Here is a 25,465-nt window from a genome sequence, read left to right on the forward strand (position 1 = left end):
GAAAACATTGGCCTTAAGATTTAATCCATCAGGAAATGGAGTGATTTGTCAGGGAAACCGAACGACTGTTTTCTGTATCTGCAGTTTCATGTAAGGCTTATGTGCCATTTTCGAAGCATATCAAGTTTTCTGACTTTCTGGAGTTAACTTTTTCTCATCTTACTGTCCAGGTTAAGTTATACAATGTTCTTTGTAAAAAGAAGAAACCTATGTAAAATTTTTGAATTCGAAATGTGATGGAAAAATGAGTCAAAAATTCTCACCATCGTAAGATTTAATTTGTATCAAAAATTTTCTGGCAAATAATTCCTAGCAGATACAAATTTGGTAGTGCCGCCTAGAATGCACTTCTGTTTCTGGAGGTCTAAAAGTACTCTGGATGGCCTAAAATGTGTCTTCGATGTATTTAGGAGAAAACCGGCCTTGGGTGCCCTTGATTATGATTTTTATTTTAATATTTCCAAAGTCAATTTTTGTTGGGAAGCTGGGAAAACAAATTTCTAATTTCAAATGACTTTTTTTAGACACAGGTAAAATCATTTTTGATTGATTCATATGAGATTCCAAAATATATTGAACAAGGTTTTCAATAGGGTATTGCATTGCAGCATTTATGATTTTTTGAGTGGTTTTTGTGTAATGTCAATTTCCAAAAAAAAAATTGTGCAAAAGAGGGAATTTGTAAAACACTGTGTGGAATTTCCTAACTGTAATTATATGGAATATAGCATCTTTACCGCCGACCGGTTTACCGCCGAGCAGTTAGCTCAGTTGGTAGAGTGCCGGACTACCGTGCGGGAGGTCGCGGGTTCAAACCCCGGCCGGATCACCACTCAGAGTCTTTAAATAACTGAGGAGAAAGTGCTGCCTTTGCTCTGACATCTGCAAATGTTTAGACTTTCTAGTCTTCTCGGATAAGGACGATAAACCGTAGGCCCCGTCTCACAATCCTTGTTTGTAAATAACTCTGTGGGACGTTAAAGAACCCACTCACTGTTCGCAAAGAGTAGGGGACGTAGTTCCCGGTGTTGTGGTCTGGTCTTTGTGCGTATATTATCATGGTTGGGTGGGAAAATGCTCGGAGATATTAGCTGCATTAAGCTACTCTACAATCCGAGGGTAAATAAAGATTGATGATGATGATGATGATCTTTACCATCTGGAAAATAGGGTTAATTGACGCTCACAACCCTGTGGAACGTCCAATTTCCTTTGGGTTGGGGTATAGATTAGTTTGGAAATACACATAGGTACTTAATTTGCTGGCACTTCGGTCATCATTATTTGTATACTCTTAATGAATCTTAAGTGGTTATGGAAACATAATGGCAGGTTCACTTGAATGAAGGTAAAAGTTTCGTGCATTTTTTTTTTGGGGGGGGGGGTGGGGTTCCCAGTTTAAAAAATTCAAAAAAAAATTCTCCATGTGCTTGTGTTTAATGTGAACCACATAAATGCAAGAAAATGGTTTGCTTAAAGATGGTGCTGGTGTCACTATGGTGCAAACCTGTTATGGTTGCACTTGCATTCATGATGCATCCAAGTTCATCCTGATGGAGCTAAAAATTTAAGTAACATTCCAATATATACTGCTCGAGAAGATGTAATATGTTTTTTGCCACTTTATTTCTGATAGGGGTAAAGACAATAAAAGTGCTGCTGCCTTTAGAGCAGACTATAAAGGGCTCGGAGAGCTGAGATTTCGTCTAAAGAAAGATGTGCCCTTCATCTGCCTGACAGCCATTGCAACAGACAAGACAAGAGAAGCGATTGTAAAGGAACTTTGTATGGAGGAATGTGTTGTTGTGGGCAGTGATCCCAACAGGCCAAACACAAAGTATTCTGTTGTAACACCTAAAACAGACAACTTGTATGGATGGTTTGAGAGCTTATTACAGAACAGGAGACAGAGCAACAATATACTGAAAGGGTCGTCATTTTCTGCCGGCGAAAAGAGCTTTATGAGCTATTTTCCAAACACTTGGGTGACAAGTCCTACTATCAGCCTACAGGGACAGAGCCGAAGGATGATCATAGTAGACTTTTTGCCATGTATCATAAGAGAATCCATAAACTTGTAGAGGAGACCGCTGAGAAGGAATTCTGTTAGCCCGATGGTATCATGCGGGTGCTGTTTTGCTCCAAAGCGTTTGGAATGGGGATTAATGTGAGAAGCGTCTACCTTGATATCCACATAGGGACCTCTGCTGACCTTGACGATTACTTACAAGAGGCAGGTAGATTTGGAAGAGACTCACACCAAATGACTCATGCTATGTTGTTAAAGTTTAAGGGATGTACAGGAACAAAGAATATTAGTAAGGACATGAGAAGCTGTGTTAATAACACAACTTAGTGTAAGAGAGAGATGCTTTTGGCCTAATTTAAGTCATCGGCTCCAAAGGACAAAGTTCTGCATTCATGTTGCGATGTGTGTACCATGAAATGTGAGTGCTTATGCTTTTGTGATGACAGTGATTGCTCATGTGAACTCAAGTGTGAACAGGAGAAGCACATATCAAGAATAGAGTTGTTTCTTTTGGCCAGAGATACCAGTCATGATGATGATCTTAGTGACAAAACTGTTCAAACTATATGGCAACAGCTCACGGACTATAGATCAGCCCTTGCAGCAGTGGCAAAGGACAAGCTGGTTACAGGAATTGACGTAGCCACAGGAAACAGCAACTAATTGATTGACAGCATTATTTCTGGTATTGCTTACATAACAGACAGAATATTTGAAGAGTAATTTTCCTTTTTACTCTTGGGAACATGTTACTAAAATATGGGAGATTCTAGAGTGCCACTTGAAAGCTAATCAAGAGACACTGAGTGATACCTCTAGTAAAAGTGACAATTCAGAAACCACTGATGCATCTAAAGTTGATAGTTCTGATGATGAATCCAGCACCTTGAACAGTCCAGTTCTCCGCAGGAGGAAACACAAGATAAATGGAATGATTTTTCTGACGATGCAAGCTCATCAGAAGTAGACTCTGATTAAGTCAGCCCATTACAAAATTTTCCCTATTCATGTGTCACACATCAGAAAAAAGAAAACACTTGGTTTGATGAACAGGCTCTGACATTTCTTTCATTTTATCTAATTTCTATCTGAAGCCCATTTTAATACTTCCATCAATTTTGTACCAAAATGTATTAATTTTAAGGATCTTCTTTGATGAAACAGGTTTTTTTATAATCGCCATGTCTTACTAAAGATTACGACCTTTACTGCCCAATGTAGTTAAAGTTGTTTGCAAGTTTCAGTTCAGTTTGCTGAGAAAAAAAAATGCATGTATTCCATACTTAATGCAACCAGTGAGTTTCATAAAAATGCATACCCTTGCCTTCAAATATGCTCATCTTTGGGTTTCAAAGGCTGGTCACAGACAGGACGTGGGGTTTGTGGATGAGCTCTTACACTCTCTGAAAGTGCTTCCAGGGCGTGCGTCTCTAACAGCCTCTGACAGCCAAGTCCAACTCCTACCTTCACGTGGTGAGGCCTGTTGTTAACTAGCAGGAGAAGGGGGGAGGGCTACTGGCCCCTTAAAACCAGTTCACTCGGGGGAGATGGGGCTCTTCAGCCATGGCAGCCTATCTAGGTGAAGGAACTTCAGTAATTTAATAGTAATAATAATAATAATAATAATAATTTTATATTTTTAGACTATGACTTTTATACATTTTTACATATTTTATATTTTTTTATACATGTATATATGTTACTGATTTATTCATGTGCTATTTTAAGTTCCGCTTGGCTCACAGGTTACGCTACGCGCCCTCTGGTGCTTCCTTATACCGTGCATACAGATAGTTTTACTGAATAATAATAATAATAATAATAATAATATAACTAATAATAATAATAATGGTTTTATGATGCCTTTTCTACAGGGTATCTCTACACTCATCATGGACTAACTAAAAATTGAAAATACATATAGATATATCAGTATAATTTACAGGTAATGAACTATGTGGAAAACGCTTGTAAGTATTTAAAAATGAAAATAGACATAAATTGAAATCAATCTAATCTGAGTTTGATTGATGATCAACTCCAAAAACTGACTACATTTTGGAAAAGCCAGGTATTTTCCCCAGCTTCTGGTTTTCATCTACATCTCTGTGAGCCAGAGGAGAGGAGAACAGAGGAGAACAGAGGAGTGCTGAATTTGAACATTATTGTTTATGTCACTCGCATCAAACTTGAAAAAAGGAAAACCTAGTTCTTGTATGGAGGTTCAAAGTTTCGATTCTAATTTCCAATTTAGATCACTTCTCTTTCTTTTTATTACTTAACAGGTTATGGTAGAAGTCAGAAGGGTGACTTAATGTGTCACCTGTGAAAAGGCCTGGGGACAAATACTCCCACAGCTGTGGGAGTATACAAATGCAAACAACCCAGACTGCTTAAATAATGAGGACAACCTGAAGAGCTCAACAACTTAGATGATGGTTAAGTTATCCCTTACATAATGTACTCTGTGCTAACTTTTTTTGTTATCATGACTAAGCTTCACTTGAATGAAACATACTTCTACTATCATACTTTTAGATGACAACCTTGAACTGCTCTAGTCATAAAATATTGTTTAACATAATGTTGTTCTGTTTTCAATATATTCTAACACAGGCATGGTTTTGTCTAGCCTTCATGACCCTTGGGATACAGGCGACAGACCGGCAGACTTCTTGCAGGTAAGGCTGCCAAACTACAGTCTGTACATGGCAGTCATGCAATATCACTTTAAAAATTTCTACTTAAAAAAACTGGCTTTGGAATCAAATTACGGTGCCTATATTAACATTTTTTAGACCAGAATTGCAGAGGACTGAGGAATGAACGCACATCTATTATTGAAGGAATGCTAGCTAGACTGGTTTCTCTGTTAGTACATAAAAGTAGAGTAAAGGTTCCACTCTTGTGAAAATTGTGTTTCTAGTTAAAACAGTCTTAAAATGTTTATAGGCCCTTTAGGCACTCATCCCTTCAATTGTTCTTTCATGACTGAATGAAAAAGGATTTGTACATGGATTGCATGCTTGATTTGGTACCAAAGATTGCTAACCTGAGACCAGTTCCTAAGGGTATAAAATGAAACAAGGAGGTCCAAGTGTTTAAGAGTAAAGGACAGCTATGAAACCTTGAATGCTCCTGTTACAGTGTGAAAATAAATTTGACCAATCATGAGCAACAAATCACTGCAATTTATGAAACAAATAATCTGTCAATTTACCAGTAAGACATTCAGTCACCATTTATCTGTAACTCTTCACAGAATGGCGTGGACTGCATGACCTACTTTAAGAAACTGGATTTGCTCTTACCAGATGAGGGGGAGGATGAGCCTCAACTGCTGATTGTTATTGACAATCAAATTATTTTAACTACAAACTCATACACACAGGCCCTTTATGCACTATTTGGGGTGCACTACGTTTTTAATTTAGAATGCCCAAAGAATTTAAAATATGTGTATCATTTTATTGAGGTGTACGTTCTTAGTATTCTTCAAAAGAAAAGGTCAAGTCAATACAGAAAAGGTGCGTCAGCTGTTTTTACAGTTGATTCTCAAGTCATATATTATTCTTTTGTTTTCTAAATTCATTGCGTTCTATTTTAAGCCTTATTGTTATAACCATTGTGGTTTCCTTTTAGGCTTTCTTAGCACTTTTGTTTTCTATTTTAAATGTAGCCATGAATTTTGTCTTTTGTTTTATGGTGAAATAAACTTTATGCCTTTTGAGAGCCATGCAAATGCCAGTGGGTGAATACCATGCCACACGTTTGTATACCAAAACTGCTGATAACTGTAAGAACAGCTGTTACTATTCAGGATTAGTCAAAAAAAATTTCTGTAAAAAAACATCAGGTTTTGTAAATGTAACATACAGTGGTATACATGGAACAGTGTTTTACATACTTCAGTTTACTTATTCACGTTCAATTTTTATTATTCTTTGTTTAATACTTATCATAATACATAACCATGCTCAAAAACAAGAGAATCTTAAATCTGAACAAAGGGTAAACTTGAACCGCACTGATACAAAACAAGTTATGTCAGCATTGAAACAATTGTTTTTTTATAAGACAGTATACATATTATTAAAATGAGAAGCCTGTTGCACACTAGCCGTTTTTTTTGTCAGTGAATCTTGAATCTTAATTTCATTTGGACCTGATCAATTGTACTTGTGTTTGTGTTTATTGTCCAAACATGTCTCTGGTGCACATATTCCCTATAAACAGGGAATTAACAAACTTACTTCCCTAGAAGAATATTGTTTATTTGGTGGAGAACAATGATTCTTCAAAATTCTTCAAGGAAGCAAAACGATACCTCTGGGATTAGATCCCTTTCCTTGGAAAAGGGAATAGATTCTTGCAAAGAGAATCGATAATCTTACAAAAAGAATTTGAATTCCTCTCAAAAGAATTGTAGTTCTTTTAGGGAGAACATTTCTTCTCTTGAGAAGAATTTAAATTCTCCTCTGGTGACGAAGAATCAGATATTAATGATTCTTTACAGAAGACTCCATATTCTAGGTATAAGAATATTAAAACGCACCTATGAGAGTGGATTTACATGTGGGAAACAGGCGAAAGGGTGTGTAAGGTGCGACATATTTTGTGACATAATTTTGGGGCCCACAGTTTTGGCTAAAATTGTGTCAAAATATGTCACACCTTTTTGCCTGTTTCCTACATGTAAATCCGCTTTCGTAGGTGCAGTTTACGTAATGTTAAATTTATTTTAGTCTCTTATGTAGGTCTATACGTTACCCAGCATGCCTTAGTGTAAAGTGATTTACCCATGATCCTTTCTTAGAAGGCTGTTCTCGCATGTGAGTCAGCCATGTTGTCACATACCATAAAATCAAGTTGGAATCTTAGTTGCTGTTAATTCGTCACATGGTGTCACAAAGCTCGTAACTCACATTTTTGTTCCTCGCCTCTATCTGCCCCTCGCCGACGGGAGCTTTCGTCCTCAGCTACGTTGCATTGCTCAAACTTCGTAGGATTTCTTCGCACTAACCTGGCGTGGCTCAAGTGATTCTGTTGATTGTTTCCCCCACTTCGTGGCTCTCTTATCTCTCCTTGTTCCCGACCTCAGCTGGCAGATCTCCTGTTTCTCCATAAAGGGCAAGGATCGACCTATTTTTGATACAAGCTCATCGGATCGCCATCGCACGTTCAAGTTTTTTGTGGCAAATTTCAGACTTTGCTGTCATGGAAGCCTACATAAACCCGGCTAAACCGCTCAACAGCGCCTGTAACGGAATGTTCTAGCTTCTTATTAGCGGCCAAGTTTTTTCTCACTTACGTCCTAGTTAATTTTCCATTATTGTTTTATATTTTTCCCGTTAGTCTCATAGGGGCCACTTAACACTTGTGGCACCTAATTATGTGTACTCGGAGTATATAGCACATGTTATTTTATTTTCTCGCTCCTTTTGGTTGCATGTTTTGGGGTAGCGCATATCTACCGTCTAGTTACAAACATTCTGTCAAGTCACTGCCGTTAAGTTTATCTTTATTTGGAGATATCACCGACAAGGTTCGTATCGTCATTTTTTATGCGTCTTGTATTATCTGTTCTTATTTCTGTTTCACTTGTAATTTACGCTAATGCTTATTTTTTAACTTACTGTTCTAGAACCAGTTTACTCAGTTTACTGAGTGTCTTCGGTGATTAAATAAAATTTTGACGTAGCGTTCGCCGGTATTTCTGCGGCTACATCTGTTCTTATTAAATTGTTCTTCAATGGTTCTTTAATTTCGAGGATGACTTCGAACGCGTTTGGCAGTGTTGGTTCTTGGCAGCCTGGAGGTACTCGATCAAGCACATTGTTGGATGAGGGTGGCGTTCACTTGGAGGAGATTAGTCGACTTCAAGGAGCTATCTCAGCATGCAAGGGACATTTAACAAGGCGATACAATGACATTAGATCTTCGTTTGCGAATAACGCGACAGTTACTGAAATTATGATTAAAACGAACTCTTTGGATGAAATTTTTATGAGATACTCTTCAGCAGTTGAAAGTCTTCTACACATTCTGGTTGACGTGGAAGAAAAAGAAAGAGTTGCACGCACTTACCAAAGTGAATTGGATGTGAGGTGCCTCTTCCACAAAAAATTTGCTGGTCGGATAAGGTCCATCCAAAAACCCGCTTCGCCCAGCGTAGAACCGACTCCTACGCCAAACCCACTAGAGAAACCACTCGAATTGCCTCGCGTCACCAGACCAAATACGTCGAGAAAGACTATTTATCCGTGCAGTTCATTGCGTGCTTCGGTAGTCAGTAAAGCTTCACAAGCGAAACTCGCAGTTGCTCAGCTAAAGATGAAAAGGCTCAAGAAACAGCAGAGGCTGAAGGAAAAGCAGCTCGAGTTGGAAAAAGAGAGGTTTAGAGTCGATACGGAGATGGAGTTACTAAACGCCCGTTCTGATGCTGAACAAGCTAAGATCGAGTTATCATTGGTTAACGTGGGAAGCGAAGGCTTGGCCGACAAACCCGCTAACCTTGTCGATCTACCGATACAGACTTTGCAAGAAACAGTTGGCAAGTATTTTGAATCACGCGACAATGAAATCCCAAGAATATCTCCACGCCACTCCAGCAGCCTGAAAGAATATTACCTGTTCAGCAGTTTTCGCACCCTTCCGTAGATATGAACGACGCTCCTGAAGTGCAAAGGCTCCTGTTGTTGCAACAAGAAGTGATGAAATGTCAAGATGAAACTGTTCGGTTGGTAGCTACAGGGTTGGAGAGGTTGGAGATGCCCAAAAGAGAATTAATATCTTTTGATGGTGATCCGATGGGGTACCCTCGCTTCATCAAAGGCTTTGAGATAAACGTGGAATGCAGAGTAAGGGATCACGATGAAAGGCTGTCCTTTTTGATACAATATGGCAGAGGAGCAGCGAGAGAGGCAATTGAGAATTGCGCTGTTACCTCCGGAACAAGGCTATTGTTAGGCCAAAGATACTTTGCGTAAGAACTTGGGACAGAAACATATAGTCATACGAGCTTTCATCGACAAAGTTGGGAAGGGCCTTCAAATTCGAGCATCCAAATCCGACAAGTTATCTCAGCTGGCTCGTGATATCAAGAACTGCATCTTAAATTCAGAGCACATGTGTTATAAAGCCGACATAAACTCCATGGGCACGCTCAAGAAAGTAGTCATGCGTCTTCCTTCTCAGCTTCAGGCAAAGTGGGTTGAAGAGTCTAGCCGGTTGATCGAGAGTGGAATTGAGCCAGAGTTCTCTCACCTGACTGAGTTTGTGGAACGTCGAGCTGTTGTTGCGAATACTGCATTTGGCAAGCTAGTAGTGACTAAACCTGATGGGGAGAAAAGTCCAAAACCTGTCAAGTTAAGGATGGTTGGTGATCAACCTGTGAAAGCTACGACACTCGCCACACAAGTTTCCAACGGTCTTCAGAAATCAGACAGACTGCTTGCAGCGACGCAAGCTTCAACAAGTGCAGCACTTCCATCTAACTGCTTGTTCTGCGATGGCTCTCACCCCTTGGAGAAATGCTTCAAGTTCAGGAATAAGTCGTTTAAGGATCGTAAAGAGTTTGTGTTGAACAAGAGACTTTGCATGAACTGTTTGAGGGGGAACCACATTGCAAGACAATGCAGATGGTCGAGAGTGTGCATGTTTAGTGGCTGCTCAAAGCGACACCATTCTCTTCTCCATCCACCGCCGAACCAAGCAGAGGCCTCAACTAGGGTTGACGACCGTGATGCTCAGTCTCCTGCACACCAGAGCCCGAGTAATGCTACCGGGGCCAGAGAAGAGGATCAGTGTACTACAATCGGTTACGGTAGTCCTCGCGTTGGCTTTAGAATTGTTCCAGTTAAAGTCCTTAGTTGCGATGGTCTTACAGAAGTTAAAACTTATGCGTTCTTAGATAATGGCTCAGACACTACACTTTGCCTAAGTGGTTTGGCTCAGAGGCTTCGGTTGAAAGGAACCCTCAAGCATTTCTCTCTATCTTCAATTAGCTCAGAAAACACTCCTAGAGAAGGCTATGAAGTCGAGCTAGATGTGAGAGCTCTTAATGGTGACGGCAATGTGCATTTGGATAAGGTTTGGACCGTGGATTGTCTCCCAGCTCTTAACAGAAATCTCCCTAGCGAGGAAGACTTGAAACGATGGCCTCATCTGCGTAGCATAGAGCTCCCGAAGCTTGAGAACAAAACTGTTGAGATGTTGATCAGAAATGATGTACCCGAGGTGCATTGGGTGTTTGAGCAGAGATGCGAAAGTCGTAAGCAGCCTTACGCCGTATGAACCCCGCTAGGCTGGACACTTATTGGCCCCCTTGGACAAGCTTCGAGTTCTGAGGCTCAAGTCAACTTCATTAGTGGAGCTCAAGAGTTGCTGTCAACCCAGTTCAAGAGATTGTACGATGCAGAGTTCTTGGAATCCCTGTCATGTACGAAACAAGCATTTTCTGTTGAAGATCACCATGCGCTTACCATTCTGGAGGGTTCGGCACGTAAAGTAGATGGTCACTACCAGTTATCCTTACCCTGGCGTTTCCAAACTCCTTGTTTACAGAACAATGGCTCTGTTGCCGTGCCGAGACTACATGCCCTTGAGAAACATTTTCGTTATGATCTGGCTCTATTTGAGATGTATAGAGACACCATCAATGAGTACATTGCTAGTGGCCACGCGCGAAAGGTTCCATCTCCCGGCGATTCAGCTCCTGGAAATATCTGGTACTTGCCACATCACCCCGTCTTTCATCCACAGAAACCCAATAAAGTGAGAGTGGTTTTCGACTGTGCTGTGCGTTTCAGAGAAACCTCCTTGAACGACCAATTACTTCAAGGACCGGATTTGACCAATAACCTAACTGGTGTTTTCCTGCGATTTCGGCAAGAGCCTGTCGCGTTGATGGCAGATGTAGAAAAGATGTTTTATCAAGTCAAAGTAGTACCCAGTGACTGTGATGCATTGCGTTTCCTTTGGTGGGAGGAAGGCGACTTGACAAAGGAAGTTGCCGATCACCAGATGCTGGTTCACCTATTTGGGGCCATATTGTCTCCCTGCTGTGCTAGTTTCACACTGAAGAGGACGGCCAGTGATAACAAGACTGGCTTCGATGTCCAAACTATAGATACAGTGAGCCGCAATTTTTACGTAGATGACTGCCTCAAATCCGTTCCCACGATCCCAGAAGCTTGCAGACTTGTGACCCAGCTGACTGATCTTCTTGCTAAGGGTGGATTCCGTCTTACAAAGTGACTCAGCAATTGTCGCGAAGTTTTGAAGTCTATACCAGCAAGTGAGAGAGCCCTTTCAGTAATAGATCTAGACCTTGAAGGTTTGCCCCTGGATCATGCTTTGGGAACTCAGTGGGATGTAGAGAGGGATACCCTCAGCTTTAAAGTTGCAAAGAAAACAGTAAATGACACCAGAAGAGGAATACTATTGTTGATTTCTGGGTTGTATGACCCCCAGGAAATTTGCAGCACCGTTTATCCTTCCAGCTAAGACCCTGTTACAAGACTTATGCAGACAAGACTATGAGTGTGACGAAGAAATTCCAGACGAAAAACTTACTGAATGGCGAGCGTGGGTTGAGAACCTCCCAAACCTAGGGCTAATCACCTGGCCACGCTGTTTCAAGCCTAAGACGTTTGGAGATTTGACTGATATTCAACTGCATCACTTCTCGGATGCGTCAGGTGGAGGCTACGGTGCAGCATCCTATCTTTGCCTTGTGCACAATGTTGGTCGCGTTCATCGTACCTTGGTGTTCACCAAATCCCGTGTCGCTCCACTAAAGACCATTACAATCCCTAGGATGGAGTTAAGAGTGCATCCACGATAGGACCAGGCAGGGGCGGCACAAGCTATCTCACCGATTTCGATGAAACTTGGCCAGTCTGAAGGGGTTGATCCAAAACTACTTCAGTCTAAGTTTAAGGAAATTTGGTCAAAACCGGGGGGAGTTGAGCACCCTCTTGCTTTTTTTTAACAAAACTTAACTAAAAATCACCTAAAAAATGGTCAAAAGTGGAAGGCTCTACTCCAACAAGAATGCAACCAAATCTTTTCAAATTTTCAGTGAATGTTGTCCTACATAAAGACAATCTATTGTCGTTGTTTTGTTCTTCTACAACTATTTCCTATCACACAAGTCGTCTCAGCCAAGACCCCCATCTCATCCAATTATGAAAATTGTTAAAATACCCAAAGTTTAGGCCAAAATATCTCCAGTGGCGGAGCATGCTTTAAAGAAAGGAGCATACCTTCTAAAAGGTGGGACTTTATGCTAACATTATCTGCAAAAAAATCTTTGGGCACTCACTAAATTATTCCACAGGGCGGCTGCAAACACTTCGTCCACCACTCAGTCCGGGAAATAGCCAAAACTGTCTATATAAAATCGTGTGATGTGATTGGCCGAGCCAAAACCAAAACATACCATATTGGCCGAGAAGGACTAAAAACGAGTGAAATTTATTTTTTGGGAAAGAAGGGAAGCCATATTGTAATGCGGCATTTAGACAAGAAAACAAGAAAAAATTGACTCAACGATAGAATGAATTAATTTTCGCTTCCTGTTACAGCATTTTGAAATTAATTAAGATCATTCTTTTAACATATCAATTGACATTTCATCCCCATTTTCACACTCGTGTAGGGTTGCTCGAAGTTGCTCGAGTACGAATGCCATGTGCTGCCGAGGCCCTGTAATTTTTAGAGATGCTGGGATATAAGCCCCTCCTCCAGCCTGCTTGTTCTTGTGATACTTCTGCTGTGTGGTGGGATGGGCAGTTACGGTTGGTTCCCCACAAACGGTCCTTAAATAGAAGGGAGCCTGTCAATAAAACTTGCTACAGAAGGCTTAACATGCGTTTCCGCTAGAATTTATACTTGGAAGCTACAATTATAGCTAGGGGACAAAATAACTGAGCTGGTTTGATATTAACATACCCTTGGATGCTGGTAATCTTGCCACAATTAAGCAGGAAACTGAGCTATCTGTTCAAGAAGTATTGAACTCGCCCGATCTGAGATCCTATGACTTCTCGCAGAGTGTACTTTTTCTTTTGAGACTTGCTCAACATTTCCACCGTTCTTAGCGGCTCTGAGATTTGATCCATCTCATTAGGAATGTGGATGTGAATGGGATCGTGCTCATTACTTTCTGGACGGATTACTAGTGGTTTTCCAGTAGGAGCTTTTATTTTGAAGTGGTGATAACTGAAACACAAGAGAAATGAGAGTAAGTATTACATAACGAGGTTCCGGGATGCCCTTGATCAAGTGATAATTTTATACCAGTATAACAGCAAGCAGTAGTACTTACCCTTTTATTTGCACACCTTTGATCGAAATCTCATAAGCCATCCTCCGAGAGTTTGGAAAACAAGTTGTAAAATAATTACCAATGGATACAAGGATCCGACTGACAAAGTTTTCAGTATGTCGCAATCACGAAGTGCGCAACTGTTAGTGACGGAAATGATTTTCGATTTCCCCATGCCGTGAATGCTGTCAAAACGACACCTATAAACCAATAACTTTGCTTCTCTATAAAAAATTATCCTGATGCATCGAGAGTCAATTTTAAAAGAAAGATAAACAACTACTGTATTGCTCTACATAATGTTGGATAATGTCCCAGATAGTCCAGGAGTGGATGTATATGAAGCATTCGAGTAAGTATTCTTTCTTTTTGAATACATTATTTCCAGCTGTTTACTACACAGACTACAGTGTACCTGAAACTGCTTGACCATTATCAGGAATATTATTTGCATTATGTTTCGCACTCACGTAATTTCATTCGTTTCAGAGAAACTACTAAGGCACAAGTGGGAAAGAAAACGGCACGTCGTTCCAAAGAAAAAGTAAAGTTTGTCGCCGATCCTCAAGCCAGATCATCTGCATTGTACAAGCGAAAGTCTACTCTGTTTAGTAAGGGTCTAAAGCTCCATGCAATGACAAACGCTGAAGTGCTTATCATCATTGATAATAAAGGGCAGCCATTTGTAGGACGTTCCCAGGCAATTCTCGACATGTCCAACAGCAGTTTAATTAAGCCCACCCGAACCGACCAGAAGTATGTTGACAACGCAGAAACTAATTCGACTGGAGTTCAACCCCTGGAAAATACTCCCGAAAATCTGATGCTCAGTGATCATCGATTGGCTAATGTCTTAGGGCATTCATCCTCAAGCCAAGCTCCGCTAAGTAGAAGGCGTCTGCCCTACAGCAATAGTTCTAGTGAAGAGATACCACGTCCCGTCCAAGAGTTGCTTTTAAATAGACCAAAGCCCCAGCTCTCCAACAGTGAAAGAAATTATGTGCCTCCAATTCAGAGGCAAAGTAAAATATGCTTTATTCCTGACAAAGATGTAGATTTTGTTGTGAGCAACCAGTGTGAAAAGGAAGCCAATGACTAAAATGCCATTAAAGTCAGCAGAGGTAAACTTTTAACAATTCGTGAAACTATCGAAAAACTTTGTTTTTTACACATGGTACCCGCTTCAATTTTTTTCATCATAACGCGCAAATTCGGTAATTATGACACAGAAACAGACAGAAAATGCCACAAAATGGTTACACACCAGATACTCTAATGAAATAAAACCATTTCTATCTAATTGCTTTTTTAAAAATAATTGGCCACCACAGGGTACCCACGTCAGTTTTTTTTTTTCATTAGAACGCACTAATTTGGTACTAATGACATAGCAACAGACAGAAAATGCCGCAAAATGGTTACACACTAAAAACTTCAATGAAATAGAACCATTTCAAAGGCTTTTGTTTGTCCTAATAGACCTATTCGGCTTACCCAATGTTGTACCCAATTCAGATCCCCGGGGTTAAGATTCTTTGTTTATTTCATTTGCATTATAATGTAGCATTCACATTTATATGATATGGAAATACTTAGAACAAAACATTTTATGCCCAAAGAATTTGAATTGGGTACAACATTGCGTTAGCCGAATGGGTCTATGATGGCCTCTATTATTGTATAAGTGAACTAGGTGACAGGACTTACTCTCCGCTAAGTCACTCAAGCGAGTCACAACACTATCAAAATGCTTACATTGTCTTTACTTGACCGTTAGAATGATTGTATAATGAAATTTGCATTTGTTCGTCTAATAAAGGAATAATACATTTGCTTGAAACTTGGACGCCTGACATCTTATCTTGATACAGAAAACGTTATCAAAAAGACCTCGCTCTACGGAAAATAAATTGATTTGCTTGCGACTCATTGTTGGATACCTAATACGCCTAAAAAGGAGAAAAGCGTTTGGCTGTAAAATAATCCCTGGAAATTACTTCCTGGCAAGCGCATACATCTTTGTAATTTTATAGCTTGATTCGATCTTCCATATTAAATAACCCATATACATCGAAAGGTTGTTGAGATTCACAGGCTTTCTATAAATAGACTTTTGATTGAGAAAATGCGTGCACGTGCATGGATGGTATTTCAAAGTGTTTCTCACCTACGCCGATCAGTTAGAGGCATACGATGCAGAGGTGAAAAGGTCTCTCATTAAAAACAATGTCACAGTTCTCGTGCTCTTTTGCTGTGCACTGTACTAGTGCGTGTGATGTATCAACTAGATACCCCGATTGTACGCACTTTTATCCCTTGAATTCTTGCGTCAGTGATGTAAAGGCGCACTGAAGAGAATTACAAACAACACAATCATGTATAACCTCTGAGAGAGAGCTAATACTTGCTCGTGTTGGTTTGTTTGGCGAAAAGGGTGAGGATATGGTTATATGTCCAAAGCATCGCGCTTTACTTGGAGTAAAATATTGTCCTTCAAGAAAGTGCCAGCATCCGCTGCATGGTCGCCGTAAGGGTAAAGTATCCAGAGGGGTGAATTTGAAAATGTCAGAAGAGGTAAAGGAAAGGTGGGACGTTTTGGTTTCCGTGGGCTCAGGTAAGCGTGATCACTGAATGTAAATACAGCACTTATGCAAGCTTTGGTTTCTTGTTGATTTCGCCCCATGTAAGGGAATCAAGACAGGTTTAGATTCTGGATTCCTCGTAGTGGATTCCAGATTTCAGGTATTGTATTCCAGTCTTTGCCAGTGGAACTTGGGTTCTGGATTTCAATCGTTAGTGAGATTCCGGATTCCTTGAGCTGTATTCTGGATTGCAAAGCCCAAGATCCCGGATTCCACAAGCAAAAATTTCACGGAATCCGGAATCCGGATTCCCTTACATGGGGCGAATAATTGACTAATACACTAGTTTAATCAATTGTTTTATTAATAGAGACAATATAAGAGTAGGAAAGGATTTTCTTTTTCTTTTCTTTATTTGTGGGGAGAGGGGGGGAGGACGGAAGATCTTGTAAAAAAAATTAGTTATGAGCTATAGGGTATATTTATTTCGCAAAAGAAAAACAAACAAATACTAGGAAGTTGTGTAGTGAATTTTGATCTACAAGAGTTTTATTCTATTTTGAAATCTTCCATATCAATTTGACCCTTCCGTTGTTTTCTTTTTGGTACTTTAGCTAGATTACCTTCCAAAAGCAGCCATTGGTCATAGGCTCCTGCTTCTAATCGATCATTTTTCCGAGGAGGGGGGTGGGGCAGGGCAATTCGCTCAAAAGTTACAGTGACTTTACAGATATTTTTTTGCTAAACCTCAGGGTCAGGCCTTCTTATATGGAGCCCGGTGTCAATTAAGAATGAGTGTTCTACAACAACCATTGAAAAAAATTGTCAGATTTTTTATTAAAATCTGCACTGGAATTGCTGCTATTTATAAATTTAGCGATGGCCTATGCTGGCCTACGACATTGCCGGGACTTCTAGTATTTCCTGGGGCACTATTTACTAATAACTACAACAGGGTCAAATTGACAACCCCAATTTCAGAAGAAGAGGTTTCGGTTTCAGCAATATATTTTTTTGGCAGGTCTTCTGGGGCTCTCTTTTGACTAGTAATGGCGGCACAAACCTGTTTGGAATTTAGCCTAGTAAAATCTCTCCCTGTAGGAAATATAACAGCGTCTAAAGAGATGCAGGCAAGCTGTTGATTGCTGCAAATGTTCCTAATAATTTGATCTATCCAGCCTGTAACTACAAACTAACAAACCAAAATACTATCAAAACTCATTTTAGGTTCATTCTTGTACGTAGGGGTTTGTAGACAATGCCGTGGTGACCACCTCAAAACTGTAGGTTCTACGGAAGCAGATTCCGATGTGCGAGATCCCGGACCGGCATCAAAGTCTCACCCAGAGCCTCTGATTCACGAACCTTCATGTTCCGCGGAGTCCACAGAGGAAATAGTAGAGCTACCACAGTTACCGCCTGCTATGGAAGAACCCGAACAATTGTCAGCTGACCCTGTCCTTCACGTAGGATTCGAAGAAGAACTCATTAGTGAGGTAAGTTCTTCTTCGGCAGAGTGTGAATAAGTTTTCTGATTTCAGAGGGCTGGGGCGTTTGCGTCCCTTGATTTGTAGTTGTTATCAGAATCCACCGATCTTTTAGAACAATTCAGGGAAGGAGGGGGAGGGGTCAATAATTGTTGCTTGATGTATTGAGCAAAATGTTTCTTCTCACAATTATTTGCATAAACTTTGAATAAGCTCGGGATTCGTAAAAATTGGCTGTTATACTGAGAGTCACTGTAATTATGGTTGCATCATAGAATTTTCTTCTCTCAAAGAAAACCGGTCTTCGAGTACGCTTTGCGATCGTGGTTTCGAATTTCGAATGATACAAAATTGCTTCGTGTTGCTCACTCTTGTTTATCGAACTTCATTTGAAGCGTATCGCGCGAAATTTGATAAAATATAATCATCAATAACTCTTAACAATTACTATTCAAAGCTTATTCTACTCCTGTTATTAATTTTAGAGAGGTTTGAGCAGATTCGTATAAAGGCTGACAGGAATTCTTTCATGTAAAACTTGTGGCGCCAAAATTTTTCTTGCACGCTGACTATAAGGGAACAATGCCAAAATGATGGAATAATTAAATATGTCCTAGATAAGGCTTTTTTCTCTTCCAGCATAGCGATTGCAACTCTGACCCCAGCGACCACCATTCAGACGTTTTGTCGCAGACGTCATCTGCATCCCAGGAGTCTCTTGGTGTAGCAGAAACGTCGGCAGAATGGCAGCCCACCCTTCAAATACAGCACCGCCTTTACTACCTTAATAATTTCCTCAGAATGGCTACTGAAGGAAGGGTCAGCCCGGTGAGGTCACAGTGCCAATCTGACGTTCTTACCATGTCATCCAGAACCCAGCGCTACTACTGGAAAAAAGCAGAACAGGCTATTGGAGGCGTGCTTGAATCCATTGCCCCTAGCAACGCCTCCTGGCTCTACCAGCAAGTTATGCAACGGCGCACTCGTTTCCAAGCGGCCAAGGGTATAGTTGAAGCCACGCTGGTTGGCCAACTGGTGATTTTGTATGAGGAGGCCGCCTATTGGTACACGACACAGCAGATCCTGTCGCTTTTCGTTACCGACTACTCGAAGACCGAGCTACTGGCTTTGATTCCGGGTCTCTCAAAATGGAGAATCGACAAGGCAAGGAAGCACGCTTTCCAAACTAAGCCTGGGCAACCCATTGACCCACCAAGGATCACCAGATGCCATTTGGATGCTGTCAAAGTTGACCACTTTCTCGACTACTTGTCCAGTCCATCATTTCTTCAAGATGTGGCGTATGGCACCAGAACTCTTAAACTGGAGAATGGCTAGAGCTTAGAAATCCCGAACATGGTACGCACAGTTATATCCTCCCACCTAGTGCGCATGTACTTAAACTTCTGTGAAGAGTCCAGTTTTGAGCCTCTCAGACGCTCCACGCTCTTCAATATAATCAAGGTATGTATTATAAACGCAAGCAAATGACCAATTTTGATCAGGGTTAATTGTAGTAGTGGTTTGCAATTAGAAATAATATTAGTTTGAAACCAAAGCATTTTTGTTTGTGTTCAGGTTTGTGGGGCTTTACTAAAGAAATCGTTAGCCGGTCTTGATAGCACTCAGACAGATGGGGTACGACCACTTGCCACTCTTGAGGACATCACTCATCAACTCAAACAAGCCGGTGAGATACAAACATTTTCCATTATTGCAGTGAGTGCAGGAGTTATCACAATTTTGAATAAGCTAAAGGAGTCTCAATATTTATTATTATGTGTATTTGTCTATCACAGGACTGGATAGCACAATTGCCGATAACATTCTAATGCGACTCAAAGCTGGTCGGCAGTATCTGAAAACGGATTTTAAGATCCACAAACCCAGCGAATCCCCATGCGCAGATCACTGCAGAGTGTTCCCCCTCAATTGGAAACAAACAGAGTACAAGGGTCAGTGCCAACTTCAGCATACCATCACCTGTGACCGGTGCGAGGACCTAAAGAATGCCGTCACATATCTGCAACTAGCAGTGGATTCAAGCGAAGTACACCTTACGTAAGAACATATTAGTGACAAAAAAGAAGAGTGCAGCATTCATAGTTAACCAGAACAACCTCGTTCCCAAGGAGCTTGTTATGAGTTTAAAAAATTTGTAAGGCTTTGGGTGGTTCTTAACCTAATGAAAATAAATTTTAAATGAATAAATAATAATAAAATAATTTTATTAATTTCTATTGCGCAATTATCAATATAAATTTTCAAATGCGCATGAAACACGGTTTAGGAAAAAAAATGAGAGAGGAATCATTATTTTTTGATAAAACGGCTCCAAAAAAGAGATACTATCACGACATGATGTTGACCAGCTGTACTCTTTCCATTTTCAGTCCTAATAAACGAGAGGAGTTACAGCATGATTTGAGCTTCGCTGCGCCGAGCATAGACGATTGGAAATCGCATGTTCTTTGTTCAGTTCACCAGGACGCGGCCAAAAGCGAAATTATTGATAACCTGAAACCATCGCAGGTGCTGCTCATAATGGACTGGGCGATGAAATTCATTGCAACCAGCTTTCGCGAAATGCAGCGCGACTGGTTTGGAAAGAAGGGGAAATCTTGGCATCTATCGGTGGCCATCACTAGAGCAGAAAATGAAACAATTGAGGTGGGAATCATATGCCTTCTCTTTTGTCGCTTGCTGACCACTATAAACTAGTTTCTCGTGAGCACACTCTTTGTTACTCTAACTGATTACAAATTTGGATAATTGAAAAGAATGCCCCTTGGCCACATTATTCATGCTAAAATGCTTTACTATTATGATTTTCAGACACGTACATTTATCCACTTATTTGATGAATGCAATCAAAACTGGTTTAGCGTTGCCTCCATCATCGAAGATTCACTAACCACCGTGAAGCGACAGCAATCTAGACTGAATGAAGCCTTCCTTAGATCTGACAACGCAGGCTGTTATCATTGCGCGTTTCTTCTTCTCAGTCTTTCAGCCCTTGGACAGCGCGTTGGTGTCTGCATAGCTCGTTATGACTTCAGTGAGGCCCAAGCTGGGAAAGACATATGTGACTGAAGAGCCGCCGCCCTGAAGAGCCATATTAGGCACTACATTAACGAGGGCAATGACATCAAGACAGCCAGTGACATGAAAGCTGCTATCGACTCACATGGGGGCGTCAAAGGCTGCTACTCAGCGGTGTACAAGGTTGATGAAAGGTCCCAAACCATGACCAAGCACTCGTTCAGTGGTATACAGTCTTTGAACAACTCCATGTTTACTGAAAGTGGAGAGATCATTGCTTGCCGGGCCTACAATGTCGGACCCGGAAAGGTCTTTTCTGCAGCGTCGCTGGCGCATGTAGGTACCCCTCAAGGCCCGACGAACTTACAAGTTCACCAGGCATTCAGTAGTCCTGACATGCTGACTGGTGTCTTCCATGCCCCTTCCAACACATGGGAACAGCAGCCTGCAGCACCTCCAATGGAACCTATAGCCGCGGAAGGGATTCAGCTTGAAGAAGAAGAGAGTGTGGTCTTTGGCTGCCCAGAGGAGGGTTGTATAAAGGTTTACCAAAATCACAGCAGCCTTCAGTGACACCTTGATGCCAAAAAACACCTTCTGGCATTAGAGAGAGAGTCCACGTACGACGTGATAAAGATAAAGTGGGCAGAGACGTGCAAGTCAATTTCTGGTAGCTACATGGAAGCAGCACATCCACCCACGTCTGCATCCGCCTCAGTTTCCCATAGCCAGTCGGAAGACGCACTGCCAACAGCTGACATGGGCTGGGCTTTAAAAAAGACCAAGAAGTCTGTTCATTTCACCACCAAAGTGCGCCAATTTTGCGTGAAGTCTTCCTTCAAGGAGAGGACACTGGGAATAAAGCAACGGCTGAGGATGTTGCAGCACGAATGAGGTCCATGCAGACCCCTGAGGGAAAGAAGGCGTTCACCCAAGACGAGTGCCTGACATCTACCCAGAATTCCAGATATTTCAGTAGATTGGCCGCATTAAACAGGAGTGGGGCTCTTCATAGAAGGGAGGAGGCAAGGCCAGCACCAACAGAAACGGTACCCGATGGAGGAGAAAGCGAAGATGAGGAGGAAGACCCACACGTGGCAGAAGCTCCCATCATTAGAACACGGCTTCAAATCAGGAGGGAGCTAGAACTATAACTTTACTTTCGATCAGAGTGTTTATTTGTTTGATCATATTTATTCTGAATTTTCTCTTTGATAGGTTTTACAAAGGGCAGTCCATCAGGGCATAGGTCACAAAAACACGCAGTTGATATTATTTTCAGTATAGTGAGGTCTTTCTGATAAAGTTTTCTGCATCAAGATGCGATTTCAGGCGTGTAAATTTCAAGCAAGTGTATTATTCGTCTATTAGACGAACAAAAGGAAATTTCATTATGCAATCATTCTAACGTTCAAGTACAGACAATGTAAGCATTTTGAAAGTGTTGTGTTACTCGGGTGCGTGCCTTGCGAAGATTAAGTACTGTCACGTAGTTCACTTATAAAATAATAGAGGCCATCATTAAGCCGCCGATTGTTATTTTCATGGCTTAGGACAAACAAAAGCCTTTGAAACGGTTCTATTTCATTAAAGTTGTGTGTAACTATTTTGAGGAATTTTCTGTCCGTTGCAATGTCATTATTACCAAATTAGCGCGTTCTCTGTGGTGGACGAAGTGTTTGCAGCCGCCCTGTCGAATAATTTAGTGAGTGACCAAAGATTTTTTTGTAGATAATGTTAGTATAAAGTCCCACCTTTTAGACGGTATGCTCCTTTTTTTGAAGCATGCTCCGCCACTGGAGATATTTTGGCCTAAACTTTGGGTATTTTAACAATTTTCACAATTGCATGAGAGGGGGTCTTGGCTGAGACGACTTGTGTGATAGGAAATAGTCGTAGAAGAACAAAACAACGACAATACATTGTCTTTAGGTAGGACAACATTCACTGAAAATTTGAAAAGATTTGGTTGAAATCTTGTAGGAGTAGAGCCTTCCACTTTTGACCATTTTTAGGTGATTTTTGGTCATTTTTGTCAAAAAAAAAAACAAGGGGGTGGTCAACTCCCCCCGGTTTTGACCAAATTTCCCTAAACTTAGACAGAAGTAGTTTTGGGTTGATCCCTTCAAACTGGCCAAGTTTCATCGGAATCGGTGAGATAGCTTGTGCCGCCCCTGCCTGGTCCTATTGTGGATGCACTCTTAACTGCAGCTACTGTTTCAGCGAAGTTACACAAGTTCCTCGAAGAACTCGATCTTCCAATCCACAGGACTATATTTTGGACAGACTCAACCATAGTTCTCCAGTGCTTAAGGAATGAAACCAAAAGATTCCAGACCTTTGTGGTCAACAGGTTGGCAATAATCCGCGATGTTTCGTTACCGTGTCAGTGGCGCCACGTTAATTCACGGTCAAATCCTGCAGATTTAGCTTCGCGAGGATTGTCGAACATCGATCCTGTGAAATTGAGGTTCTGGCTTGGAGGTCCGGACTTTCTAAAAGAGGAGGAGAGTAAGTTGCCTAGACAAACGGAGCAAAGTTGCCTAGACAAACGGAGCAATTACCCAACTTGTGTGAAGACGACTGCGAGCTTAGACGAAACGGGTCTCAGGTCCATACTGTGGTACAAGAAGACATTTTACAGACCCTCATGTCAAGATATTACTCTCTCTACAAGCTTCAGACGTCAGTGGCTTGGTTGCTACGATTCAAAGATTATTTGCGTGTGCAAGCTAACAGGCTTCCCTCTGAGAAATGCTTTAAAGGAAATTTGAAAGTTGGAGAAATTACAAGAGCAACTAAGGAGATTGTGAGAGTAATTCAACGAGAGACGTTTCCCAAAGAACTGGCCATTCTGCAAAGAACACTGCAAGAGTCAACAGCGCCTTCGTCGGATCGAAATTCTATCTGAGGGAGACTGAATTGCATAGGATATGCCAGCCCGTTACGTAAATTGAGCCCGTCTATCCATGATGACATTATCTGGGTTGGAGGATGCCTTAGTAAAGCCCCTATCCTGTTCAGCGCCAAGCACCCTATGGTTTTACCAAGCAAGCACCCGGTTTCCGACTTAATCATCAAAAACTACCATGAAAGTGAGGGCCATGTTGGCGCCAGTCACATATTGGCGAGTCTCAGACAAAAATTCTGGATCCTTCGGGGACACGCACCCGAAAGACGAGTGATAGCGAAGTGTATCAAGGGTCGACTCTGGAATTCCAGTCCATGTGAGCAGATCATGGCTCAGTTACCCTGCCCAAGAGTTAGTCCTTGCGCCCCACCATTCTCTTCCGTTTGAGTAGACTTCTTTGGGCCGGTCTTGGTGAAAGTAAAGAGAAGTCACGCCAAGAGATATGGATGTGTCTTTACTTGCCTAGCGATTCGTGCCGTTCTTATTGAAGTAGCACATGACCTTATGAGCGATTCCTTTATTCAGGCCTTTACAAGGTTCGTGAGCAGACGAGGGTCATGGAGAGAAATATTCAGTGACAATGGAACAAACTTTAGAGGGGGAGAGTCCGAAATCAAGGTTGCTTTAAAGCGCTGGAACTCTGATCGAATCGATGCTAGTCTCAGAAGTCGTGGTATACAATGGTTTTTCAACCCTCCTCACGCCAGTCACGCTGGAGGGGTTTGGGAAAGGATAATTCGCTCGATCCGAAAAATCCTTCGCATGCTTTTGGGTAACCAGTTGGTCGACGATCAAACACTGCTGACGTTCTTTGGTGAAGTAGAGAAAATTTTAAACGACCGTCAGAGCCTCTGACTCCGAGCAAACTTCTGCTCCTGCCGCCAAATGTATGCTGTCATCCCGAAGAATTACGCGACGTCGACGATCTATATGGAAGCAAACGTTGGAAACAAGCTCAATACTTAGCGGACGTGTTTTGGAAACGCTGGATTCAAGAATATTTACCTACGCTCGAAGAGAAACAGAAATGGTTTCGTAAACGACAAAATCTCACTGTGGGCGATTGCGTGCTTTTAGTAGATGAGAACTGTCCGCATGGACGCTGCCTAAGGGCATTATCCAAGAAGTTTTTCCTGATCAAGATGGAGTTGTTCGACACGTCACTGTCAGGACCGCAAGTACTAATCTACGTCGAGACGTTCGCACGTTGTGCCTTTTGGAGCGATCTCTGATGAATGGAAAATGAAATGGACTGTAAAACAAACTTTTCCCGCGCAAGAATCTTAAAGAACGACCTTTTTCCCGCCAAGAATCTTGATAGACTTTGGACAGCTAGAATTTTTATTTTTTGAACAAATTTGGAAAAGGCTTATTATTTCACGTGCGCCTTTTGGGGCCGGAATGTTACGAAATGTTCTAGGTTCTTTTTAGCGGCCAAGTTTTTTGTCACTTACGTCCTAGTTAATTTTCCGTTATTGTTTTATATTTTTTCCCGTTAGTCTCATGGGGGCCACATAACACTTGTGGCACCTAATTATGTGTACTCGGAGTATATAGCACATGTTATTTTATTTTCTCGCTGCTTTTGGTTGCGTGTTTTGGGGTAGCGCATATCTACCGTTTAGTTACAAACATTCTGTCAACACACTGCCGTCTAGTTTATCTTTATTTGGAGATATCACCGATATGGTTCGTATCGTCGTTTTTATGCGTCTTGTATTATCTGTTCTTATCTCCGTTTCACTTGTAATTTACCCTAATGCTTATTTTTTAACTTAGTGTTCTAGAACCAGTTTACTCAGTTTACTGAGTGTCTTCGGTGATTGAATAAAATTTTGACGTAGCGTTCGCCGGTATTTCTGGGGCTACAGCGACGACTACTGGATAGTAAAGTAAATGTGATGGTATATTTCCAGCCTGGGGAATGAATAAGAATGATGTATTATTCTAGAAAGTGACACAGGAATACTCGGAAAAAAGAAATCCGAGTGCTCCTATCTGGATAGTAACCAAACGCTTCAAAGCCATGGCCACTCTTCGTCGTGCTTTTCCGCAAGTGGAATGGGACGTTCTCACCACCAC

The 25,465-nt window shown here is 41.3% G+C and overlaps 1 long non-coding RNA gene and 3 pseudogenes across 1 annotated transcript in view; all 4 read left to right on the forward strand.

The window, feature by feature from the left end:
• Nucleotides 1-25,465, forward strand: part of LOC146476994 (uncharacterized) — a 254,304-nt gene that overhangs the window by 83,031 nt on the left and 145,808 nt on the right. The window lies entirely within an intron of this gene.
• Nucleotides 8,692-11,876, forward strand: LOC146477004 (uncharacterized; annotated as a pseudogene).
• On the forward strand, nt 15,168-17,481 carry LOC146477005 (uncharacterized; annotated as a pseudogene).
• LOC146477006 (uncharacterized) lies at nt 19,172-22,127 on the forward strand (annotated as a pseudogene).

Source organism: Pavona decussata, unplaced genomic scaffold (genome assembly GCF_977016875.1).
Source record: "Pavona decussata unplaced genomic scaffold, jaPavDecu1.1 SCAFFOLD_72, whole genome shotgun sequence".
NCBI lineage: Eukaryota > Metazoa > Cnidaria > Anthozoa > Scleractinia > Agariciidae > Pavona > Pavona decussata.